The following is a 12,054-nucleotide window of genomic DNA, read 5'->3' as shown; positions in this document are numbered from 1 at the left end:
TAGCCTTTCAGATGCCCACAAAAAGCAGTCACAGTGATAATAATTACTCTTAGAACCAATTTCTATGGCCCTTTCTCCTTGAGCTCAAATTATATTCTCCATGAAGATCTAGAATTATTTGCTTTAGAGTGAGCTTAGTAACAAAATTTTGCATCTTGGGCCGTACGTATCCACTTATTTGGACACATGAAGAAGCTTTGGATAGTTCTCAGTTTCTGTTGTGGGAGTTTGCTTATTGGAATTGGCTTGTACTGGCTTGAAAGAGCCAGTTGTTAAATATACAGGAGTTGTGAGATGCTTGTTAAACTGACCTTTTGTAGCTTGAAATCAGCTGTAATGGGGCTACAGACCCTACCAAAATTGTCCAATAAGTCAAATCAAGACTTGCTTTTCTTTTTTTGCGTAGCTAATGTTATTCAGATTACCCAAAGTTGTGGAGGCAAAACTCAGGATCCAAACGTCTATCTGCCTTAAGTTAGGATGACCACTGGTCCTGGTTTGTCTGGGATATTCTTGTTCAAGCACTGAAATTCCTGCATCTCAGGAAATCTCGGTGCTGAATATACTGGGACGGTCGGTCACCCCAGCATTAAATAATGTTTCATGGAAAGAGATTCTTGTCCAAGTAATTGGTCTGGACAGCAGCTCTTGGGTAAAGGGGAGGAAGAAAAGGAGGATGCAGTGAGGGGTATGCTGGTGAGGGAGTCAAGCTAAGAGTTGGCCCCATTTTTGAAGCAAGAGAACTGGGCTTTCATTCCCCCATGTCCATTAGTCATCGGCTGTGGATTTCTAGGGAGCAGGGAACCATAGTTCCCATATCACTGAGGAAGGTTCTCTGGAGCTGGGGGCACTGTATCCATAGCAATCAGCACTCATAGCAGCTGGGGATGAGTGCATCAGCGGGGAAGAGAGTTCTGAGGGGGTCGCCAATAGCATTAACATCTCTCAGACTGAATGAAACTACTGTGCATCATCTGACTATAGAGCCCAATAGTGACATTTAGCTTGATCACTAACCACCACTCCACCACATGCCTGCATGGAGATTAGTCTGGTGGCATGGCAGAGATTGATCAAAGGCTTGTTTCTTTCTTACTCTCCTCATTGTGACGGATTTCTCTGGGCCTCATGGAGACCTAAGACGCCGAGACCGGCACCACAGTTCTGCATCAGCTTCATGATACATGGACACTATTTTAGTGGAATGTGGCTCTGAAAGGCATATTTTTACACTCCCCAGAAAATGAAGGCATTTGTGAGTTTGGCCTAGGGTAACATTTTGTCATCTGTCCCAAAATACAAAGCTTTGCACATCAGAAATGGTGGAATCACATCCCTGTGGGCAAAAATCATTACTTTCGTTTTCCATTTGGATGTTTTCCATTTTCAGAACACAACCAGTTTGGGATTACAAAATACTTTTTGGTGAGAACTTTGAGGTGAGGACAAAGGTATTTTGTTCTTTTGTAGACTTACATAAACTGTTGCTAGTTTAAAAACCATTCTCCTGAGGGGCACTTGGGTAGTAGCTCAGTCAGTTAGGCATCCGACTCTTGATTTCAGCTCAGGTCATGATCTCAGGGTCGTGAGATTCAGTCCTGGGTTGGGCTTCCTGCTAGGCATGGAGCCTACTTGAAATTCTCTCCATCTCCTTCTGTCCCTCCCCACTCGCTTTCTTAAAAATTTCTCTTGCATTTTTAAATATACTTTCATATATCAACAATAACAATCATCTTGATTTCAGTCTACTACAGATGAGCTTTGTAAGGAGCGGGATAAGCTTAGGTGATAGGGAGACCCCTGGAAACGTAAGGAAGGATGCAGAATGCCAGTCACCATGAAGTGTGTTTGCTTCTCTCCTGATGTGCTTTGCTGCTGTAGACTCAAACTACCTCAGTATCATAGCTTCTCTCTCTCCTCTCCACCTTGTCCTTACAGTTTCGACTGCCTTGTGACTTCCTTTTTCTTCTTTAGCCCTCTTTTTTTTTTTAACTTCCCTACCTTTCTACCATCTAAATTTCTTCATATGTTACAACCAAACTCTCTAAGAAAGAGCATCTGATTGGGTCAGGTGTTTACAATCCATTTATATTGAGACCAGGCTCTTTTGACCCGGGTGCTGGAGTCAATTCTTTGTGGGGGAGTCTGTGCTGTGCACTATAGGATGTTTAGCAACATCCCTGGCCTCTCCCCACACCATGCCAGTAGCACCCGCCCTCTCAACTGTGACTACCACAAACGTCTCCGGATGCTGCCAAAAGTCCTCTAAGAGGCAAAATTGTCCTTGGTTGAGAACTACTACTATGTAACTTACTCCTAGACGATGTGTAGCCATGGCAGTTGAGTCACATGGAATGCTAAGTATGCCTATGCGTGAAGAATCATTTGAACCTACTTTTTACAACTCCTAGGTCCCATGCAGTGAGAAGTGTCCTCAGCAGATGACCTTCAGCTGTCTGTCCTTTGGGGAATTGCTTCAGCTGCCTCCCCTAAAGTCACACCCCATCTGTGGGTAGCTCCTGATGGTTGCAGGAGGATAAAGACCTGGCTATTTTGGCCCAATGCAGGAGAATTCTAACATTCTATTTCAGGAGCTCCAGTGGAGTTAACTAAGAGTATCAGTGGGGTTAACTGCATCTTAGCTTGACTTCTCTCACTTGCCATCCCTGTTTCCTTCTTCTTCTTTCCACAGCTATTAATCGCAAGGGCACACCTAACTAAATACCCTGCTCTCTAAACATTGTCTCGGAGTCTGTTACCTGGGGAACCCCATCTGTGAGGGGACAATGTAACTGACAGGCATTTCAAAGCATCTGAGGAAAAGGCATTGTAATAGGCTCCTTCTGGTCACTGGGTGATTTGATTTACTCTTGCTTTTATTATGAGGTTGATGATTTTGTCCAGTGTATGTAGTGATGATCATTATTTAAGATGTCTGACCTCGTGACCTCCATTAACGGGTAAGGGCTTTGAAGGTAGCATAAGATTACATCAGCCTCTTGCCTTATACCTTAAGTTCAGCGGCACACATACTAATGACAGACAAGAATTAGAATGAAGTATAGTCGATAAAATAGATCATAAAAGGAAATGGGTTGGAGTGTGAGAACCATAAGGGTAAAGGGCATGCATTCCTTTTTTTTTTTTAATGTCATGCATCCAACATCTTGCAGATAAGTGCAGGATATGCCTTGATTGAATGAATAACTGGGCACGCTAAAGATTATTCCCTCTCTAATACAATATGGAAGAACCGAATCTAGTGCCTAGTCTAATGTCCTGAAACAACTATGAGCTTCACTTACTTTAGGCCAGCTAAGAATTGATTCATTCTGTCATTTAACTAGTCTCTTCTATAACCAGTATAGGTCAAACTCTGTTCTAGGTACTGGGGAAACAGAAGTAAATAAAAGAAAAATCCTCTCTCCTGGACCTTAAATTTTAGTAGGAGAAGGCAATCAGGTCATGATAACTTTGACCAAGAAGAATAAAGCAGGCTAGCGGTGATAGGGGAAGGGAACATTTTAAATGGGGTGGTCATGGGGGTGGCATTTGAGTAGAGAAGTGAGGGAACAAGCCAGGCAGATACAGAGGGTTCCAAGTAGAGGAAACAGTAAACGCAAAGACCCTGAGATGAGAACGAGCTTATTGGGGTTTGAGGAACAAGAAGGAGTTCAGTAGGACTGAAGCTGAGGAAGCAAGACGGTGAATAATAAGGAGGAGGTAGAGCAGTGAGTGACAAAGAGCCAGGCCAAGGTGGGTCGTGTCAACTATGGCTAAAAACCTTTGAAATTTCTTATTAAGAAGGGAGGAACTAAGAGGGTTCCGAGCTAAGAAGGAACATGATCTGACTTACTATGCCTGTAGTATACATTCCTAGATTTATTAATAAACACTAGGCACTTGGAATAGAAAGATGAGAAAGACCGAATCCTGGCTTTGGGATGCCCAAATTCTAAACAAAAGAGAAAGACCTATTTAAAAACAAAAAACAAAAAACAGCATGACCTATAGTTGTGGTAAATAGGAATGGTAAGACTAGAGTGGAAGGGGGAATTAATTCTACAGGAAGCAAAATGAGATGTTCTTTACAGACCAGTAAATGAGGTTCCTGAGCCCAGTTTCTGTGGAGGGGAATACTTTCCACACAGCACCACGCAGTTCTCAGATCCTGGCAGAGTGTCCTAGAATTCCACTCAATTCTGAGGCCACTGACCTACAGGTAGCATCAGATCCCACAGGTTAAAGGTCCAGTCCTAGGAGACTGCCTTCCAAGAGTCCTCTCGTTAACATAACAAAAGACACCTTTCTCACCCTCCACCCAGGAAATTCCAAGGGTCTTGGAAACTGTGAGCCACCATATGCAAAGATCAAATATATCTCTCTTATCAATCACAATATCGAGTATTAATGCACACTGTCTAGGAGGCTGTGTGCAAATCCAAGGTAGAAAGTATTTCATCTGTGAGGAATCTTAGCAAAGAAGGCTTCTGATTGTGTGGCCCTTGATTTCTTTCACTTAGCAAGGTTCACAGGGTGTCTTCTGATATGATGAATATCCCCCTTTCCAATTTTACATGTAGCCTCCTTATAGCCCTTTGGTCCAGAAAAGGGATTTCTTATGTATGTATAATGAATACAAATATAGGTAGTTTTAGAGAGTGCTAATGTTTTAATGAGCTAGAAATAGGCAGACGAGAGAGAATAATTGAAAGATTAGTCAACATGGGGACAATTTGACTTGGAAAGAGAAAATCTGAGCAGGAAATGTCTAGGAAAAAATTTGAAAAGAAATGGAATGAGCTCATTCACGGTGTGAGTTAAGGACAAAGGGATTTATTTATTCTCAAAAGGTAAAAAGTGAGAGTTTGTGTTGTAGAACTTGATCTAGGCCAGCCATCATGGAAAAGACTTGGTCCAGGAGGTCTGGAGCAGGTACATCTAGTAAAGGTCGCAAGGGAAGGGGAAAAGTTTTAAACAAAATCTTCACTCATTCCTAGAGCCCAACACAAAACCTCACCAGGACCCTTGCTATCATAAGGCAAAATAAAGGGCAACAAGGCTTAAGTCTTAAATGAGATCAAATCATTCCTGTCCTGTGAGCCAGCCACACTCATTTAAATGGAAAAAATAAAAGATAGCAAGTTTGTTTGGTTTTGTGAAGTTTAATTTAAAAATCAGAACTAAAACTAGAAATTAAAATGAAAATGTCTTGTTCTAAGTCTTTCTAAAAATACTTAGCTGTGTGTTTTGAATTCCTAAGCAATACTCATATAAAAATGGCTGAACACCATTGACTCTCATAGTTGAGAGTCAGAATACCAAAAGAAAGATTTGTCTCCTCCCAAGTTTTACTACTCGGAGGACTGCATAAATTTTTTTTTTATAAAATTTTTTGAAAAGTCAGAAAATGGAGGCAAGAAGAGGAAGAGGAATCAATTAATCAATTACTGGGATTGCTGCCTAGGCCTGTGCTTTAGTGGGTACCAGTCACTTGAACTCTAGAATCACAGAGTTTCATTTGCCTGGTTCCCCTAGGATTCTTCACACTGGCAGTAAGTTAGTTAATGGGATAAATATCCTGATGACTCACTACATTAATGATGATGATGATAATAATAATAGGGGTAGGAATAGGAATGCAAAAAATATGGAGTACTTTGTGCTCTTAACACTGAGAGAGCATTTTACATGAATGAACCTGCGTCATCTTTCCAACAACCCTGTAAAATAAGGAGTATTATTGTCTCTCTTTCACAGAAAAGAAAATGCACTGGAGACCTTTAATGACACATTCAAGTTTATACTTGTAATCATCATAGTTTATCAGCTTCAGAGAAGGGGTTCCAGGAACTAGTGAGTGGCAGCCCACAAGGCTCAACTACAAAAACAAAAGTGGGTAATCCTCATTCATCTTTGGATGATAGTAGAGAATGTGGCTAGTAACAAATCAGGGAAACTTCTGCTTCAGAATATTTTTCTATTCTTTCATCTCTTTGGTGTTCTTTTACCCTTCTCTCTCTGCCCACCCCTCCTCTTTTTCTCCCTCTCTGCCTCCCTTACTCCTGTATGAGAATAGAAAGTTTCTGTTCTCATGTTTTATAGATCCACAGGTCAACTGTAGTTCAGATGATCTAGATAAAGTTTGACTGGGAAGCTCTGCTACAGGCTATAGGTTGGAGGTTGGCTGGGTTTGGCTCCTGGCTGCTAGTTCCATTCAGGTTGTTTCTAAATATCCTGGGTTTCGAGGCCCATGCTGAAGGATCAGAGGCCACCTGGGGCATGTGCTCCTGGCAGATTGCCAGAGCACAAAAATACAAGCCTCTGTTCCTATCATGTCTGCTAAAGCCCCATTGGCCAAAGCAAGTCATATGGCCAAGCCCAAGGTCGTGGGGCTGGGAAGCATAATGCTCGCCAGGAGGCAATGGCTAAAGTGTAGATGTTTCATTGTTTCACAGTGGAGGAAAATATTGGGATCAAAATTTAATCTCTCCCACCTTTTTACATTAATTTCTGTCCTATCTTTAGCTCTTTCTCACTCTTGCTTTCTAAATGGATGTGCATCCCATCTACAGTCATTTGATTTTTAATATCTAAGTTGCTCCCTACTGGCTTAGGTTTCAAATTTTACATTCCTTGAAATTTCCCTGGTGCCTAATACAATACCGTTCACACAGAGAACATTCAGCAAATGGTGTTGACTGCCTGCCGTCTTTTAAAAGCACATCTGGAGAGACACTAAAGGCACCTGGCGATATTGCACTGACTTGTTAGTAACCTGGCTTAACCCAGATGGCCTAAAGACTGTAGCCACCTTTACCCAGAGGAAAATTCTGTGGTAATACAATCAGCCAGTTCTGTTCAGAATTAGTCAGACATTCCACGAGCATAACTCAGTCATGGCTCTACTTACATAGACACCTCTCCTCCTATAGCTGGCCTAAGGAGTTGTATTTCTTTCTAACTATCCCAATAATGACAATGAGGTTCTTGGAGTTTTGTATAAGTCAGTTTGAAGGAGCTTTTCTTTCATGAGTAATGCTTCCAAATATTGGTTATGAGATTTTGTGGGACTGTGCAGCCAGCAGCACTTGGAAATGTTTATATCTCTGCAACTCAGTCACCTCAGCAAGTACTTTAGTATGAACTCTTGACTTCCCAGATCAAATGTAAGTCTGATGTGCTCAATGACTTGGCAATCTACTGACAAATCCTGTGGTGTGGTATTCTGTGCACCATGTGCGATGGTCTGAGAGCTCAGTGTTCTCCATCTGACAGCTCATATAATATTTACAGGTTGTTATTCGTGAGGAATTTTAGTTAGCCATAAAGATTTTCACAGCTATGGCAGACATTAGAGGTCTCATCCATCACTCCTGTGACCTTCCCCTCTGGAATGTAGCCCATCTGTCTCTGCTGGTGAAATCTTTATGGAAAATCTGCCCATCTTTGAAAGTTTAGTAAGTGATCTTAAAGTTTTCATTGAATCTTTACTTTTGATATATGATACAGACATATAAAGCACTATTCTTATTTTAATTTAATGTTTTGAAAAGTGTTAAATTTCACTTGGTCTTTCAGTTAAATGACAGAAGACTTATTCTTGCTACAGGAGCTAGAGGCATCCCCTCGAAAGAAAATAGAAATTATACAGAAAGCAGTTGTGATGGGGAAAAATGATAGATATACAGACATACACTCGGCATTGATAACTGCTCGAAAACTTCTGGACTGTACTTTAATCTTGCGTATGACCTTAGGAAGTGAAAAAAAAGGCAGAAATAAGTTTTTTTGTGTAATTTAATATTTTAGAGAAGACGCTAAGCAAATTCCATAAATAAGTGAATCGAGTGGGCTGGTTTACAGAACAGGAGAGAGGAATGACCAGGCCACAGATGTTCTCCCTATCCCTGTACATTATTTTTTTAAAGATTTTATTTATTTATTCATGAGAGACACTGAGAGAGAGGCAGAGACATAGGCAGAGGGAGAAGCAGGCTCCTTGAGGGGACTCCCCTGATGCGGGACTTGATCCCAGGACCTCGGGATCATGCCCTGAGCCAAAGGCAGACGCTTAACCACTGAGCTGCCCAGGAGTCCCTGTACATTCTTCTCTTCTCATATGCAACTTCTCAATGCTTGCTTAGGACCTAATCTTGCTACTTCCTTCTATCTACGGGCTGCTTCAACTTCTATATCTGGTTCGGCCTTCACTGCTCTTGCAAAATTGCCCTCTTGAGTTCACCAGTGATCTTGTGACCAAATAGATCCTCCTCTTCCATAGCCTTAATCCTCTGGAGCCGCTTCGTACTCATAACATCTCACCACTTGGCTATGTTTCTCACGTTTCACCCTACTTTATTCTAGTTTCTGTATTGTTTTTCTGTGGAGGTTTTCTTCCTGGTGCCCCCATCACGAGCCACTTCCCAGGGTACACTTTTCTTTTAACAGCCTCCTTTCCTGCCTGAGTTCAGCTATGTTTATAGCTTCAGCTACCATTTGGTACATGATCTCATCCTTTCACCTGAGTTGCAGTGAAAAGACCCACCTTCCAAATATTTTAACAAAAATATGAAATTTATCTGAAATTCACCTTCCAGATAATTTTTTTCTGCCAATGAGACTCCTAGTTGCCTAGTGACTAAATCTTAGAAGTACAGTCATTGGGTAATGGGCACTGAGGGGGGCACTTGATGGGATGAGCACTGGGTGTTATGCTAAATGTTGGCAAATCCATCGAAAGATGAATGGATAAAGAAGATGTGGTCTACGTATACAATGGAACATTACTCAGCCATTAGAAATGACAAATACCCACCATTTGCTTCGATGTGGATGGAACTGGAGGATATTATGCTGAGTGAAATAAGTCAATCGGAGAAGGACAAACATATGGTCTCATTCATTTGGGGAATATAAATAATAGTGAAAGGGAATAAAGGGGAAAGGAGAAAAATAAGTGGGAAATATCAGAAAGGGAGACAGAACGTGAAAGAGTCCCAACTCTGGGAAACGAACTAGGGGTGGTAGAAGGGGAGGTGGGCGGGGGGTCGGGGGTGACTGGGTGACGGGCACTGAGGTGGGCACTTGGCGGGATGAGCACTGGGTGTTATTCTATATGTTGACAAATTGTACACCAATAAAAAATAAATTTATTATAAAAAAATTAAAAAAAGAAGTACAGTCATGTGTTATTTCTCACTCTGAATGGACACTAAATCCACTTAGGAGCTACCTGTTGAACTCCACCCTCCTACTTCCAATCCATTGTATATGGTAGCACAAGAACACTGTTCTTATCTTTACATTGTTGTAATCCTCTGATTGTAAAACAGTCTCTGGCCATCTCTTTCCCACTGTTTCAATATGGACCAATTGATTCATCATTCATGCTGATGAATATCAGACAAATGGTCTACCTGAGAATGAAGGACCTGTTGGGCAGATGCCATTGGTCTAGGCAAAGATGGAGAACCACGTACTGTAAGCCCAGGCAGTTAGTGTTCAAAGGCATTTCTCTCTGCCACACTTTATCCTGTATGTGGCACATTATTTGTAGTTAGGAGTGGATGCAAGGGCTGAAAATAACTGCTGTTTAGTTGAGGTGGAGAGATTGATTCTAGAATTACCAACATTCAGACAATATCCCATAGGTATGTGATTACAAACATTATTTGTATGGTGATTAACATTTTGCAAAGCAATTTCATATCCATTTTCTCATTTTATCCTGACAGCTTTTCAGCAAGGGAGATATCATTATTCCTATTTTTCATATAAAATAAATAAGACTCAGGAAGAAAACAAGACTTGCTGAAGATTAGGGAGTGATGGTGGAGTCAGGACTCAAATCGATTTCTTCTGAATCTATGTTCTGGACACTTTCTACTTGATCTGCATACCTCTCAAGATGCTGGGCTGGGCTTTGAGACAGAAAGCCGATGTGCTGAGTGCCTCTCTGAACTCAGAAAGTTTACAATCTGTCATGGAAAGAAGGGGTGTGAGAGGCATGTTCTCAAATAATCTGTATCAGTCAGTACATCTAATGTACCTTAAGAATTATACCAACTAAATGCCATTGACCAGCAGAAAATGGATTTTTCCCTTTCTTCCTGGATCAATAAAGAAAGACTCCTGCTGGCAAGAATGTACTTTGTATAAAATGGCTTTAAAATATTCTTAGCCTTCAATGAAATAAATATATTTCTAGGAATTTTGCTTAAGAAAATTGGCAAAATTGCGTGCAAAGATTTATCTACAGAAAGGTTCGTTGCAGCCTGACTTACAACAGTAAAAAATTGGAAACAATCTAAATTTTCCCAAAGAGGGAGTTTCTTCAATAAATCATGGTACAGCCATTAATGGCATGCTCTTCAGCCATTTAAAATGTGAGCCAGGAATGATGTGAACAGCCATAGATGGTCTGGGTGGGTGGGAGTGATTCAGTCAGAAGTACTGGTTTGATCACATGTAACAGAAAACTCAAATTAATGGTGGCTTACACAAAGTAGCATTGTATAAAGTTCTCACATAGAAACCCAGAGAGATGCAGGAATGGTGACTCCATATTCATCAGGAACTCAGATTTCTCACATCTTTATTTTCAGTTGTTCTTAGCACATATCTTCGGTAGCCTAAGTTGTCAGGGCCTTTCCCCACGTATTCACCACGCCCAGGCACACCAAACCTCACCTTCCAACTACACACACCTGTGACTCTGCTTTCAAGGCTTTCACTGGCCATAAACCCTTGCTCACCAGTGCTCGAGGGGCAGGCCAGAGAGTTAATGATCTGCCCCCCGCCTCCTACTCCAGGAGTAGCTCTCAAACAGTAGTAAATAAATACTCCAGTTCCTTCACTCCTCAGAGGTGGGCAGAAGGGGATAACTCTGAAGTGTCTTTTGTGCTGAAATCCTCACCTGCAGTGAGCCCCAGGTACCCAAAGCAGTACTTCATCCTTTATCAGCTTGGCTCCTTTCCCTGCCTTACTTCCGGCTTCTGTACCAGTGCTTCCTGGATTTAGAGCTCAAACTACTTCAACTCACAGCTGTGTCTTCATGTTTGCTTCTGGGAGATTGTGGCCAAGATGGCTTCCATTCTCCTGGTTACTACAGCTCTGGCCTTTATCCTGTCTCTTTCCTCTTTCCTCTTTCTCTTCTCCCTCTCCCTCTCACCCCCTCTCTCCTCCTTTCCCTTTCCTTCTCCTGCATCTTCCTTCCCCTCCCTGACTCTATTCTGGCAACAGCTGCCTCTTCTTGTCCCTCAGACCTATGGATGCCAATGGTTCCTGTTCTTACTGTTATCCCTTGTGATTTCCCTACCCCCTGCACAGATCTTTGTGACCAGCCCTCTTACTAAATTCTACTCAACTTAGCTGATAGGAGTGTGCCATCTGTTTCTGGCCAAGACTCTGACTGGTGTATTTTCATTATAATATATGTTTTCTAAAACCTGATCTCATTTCAGTAATAATGTTCTGAGGGCATGGGATATGTTAGAACCTCTTTCCCCACCACATGCCACCCTATTCCACCCCTGCCTGTAAATACCTAGTGTGGGGCTGAGCACATAATGTATGTTTGGTAGATAGCCACTGATTGATTTTAATGCTAAATATTAGGTGTGTTCATTGAAAAATATCCTTAGAGACTAAAATGCAAAGTATCAGGAACTATGTCTTATTCACTGCATTAGTGCCAGCACTTTGCCAAGTGCCTACTGCGTAATAGGTGCTCTGAAAAAATGTATTGAATAATGAATGAGTTGATGTTAGGTATTGCTTTGTTTCTTTAGGAATCAGGGTCTGTTTTTTTTTGTTGTTGTTTTTTTTTTTGTTTTTGTTTTTTTTTTGGTTTGTTTGTTTTTGTTTTTGTTTTCCAGGGTCTGTTTTTGTCTTTCAGATGAAAATAGGTCTCAGCTCTATTGAAATTAGTTTCTCTCAACTGATCAAAGGATTTAATTTAAACCTCTAGAATAGGACTGATCGTGGAGATTACAGATTGTAGAGATATGGATTTTGACCAGTGTAAAAAGAATCTCGCTCTTTCTTTTTCTT

General features: G+C 41.3%; 1 protein-coding gene across 8 annotated transcripts in view; it reads left to right on the top strand.

Moving 5' to 3' along the window:
• The window catches only part of DMD (dystrophin), a 2,039,779-nt gene that overhangs the window by 1,816,915 nt on the left and 210,810 nt on the right, over positions 1-12,054 (top strand). The window lies entirely within an intron of this gene.

This window comes from Nyctereutes procyonoides, unplaced genomic scaffold (genome assembly GCF_905146905.1).
Source record: "Nyctereutes procyonoides isolate TBG_1078 unplaced genomic scaffold, NYPRO_anot_genome, whole genome shotgun sequence".
Taxonomy (NCBI): domain Eukaryota; kingdom Metazoa; phylum Chordata; class Mammalia; order Carnivora; family Canidae; genus Nyctereutes; species Nyctereutes procyonoides.
The sequence above is the reverse complement of the archived record's forward strand: the minus strand, read 5'-3'. Positions and strand labels throughout refer to the sequence as shown.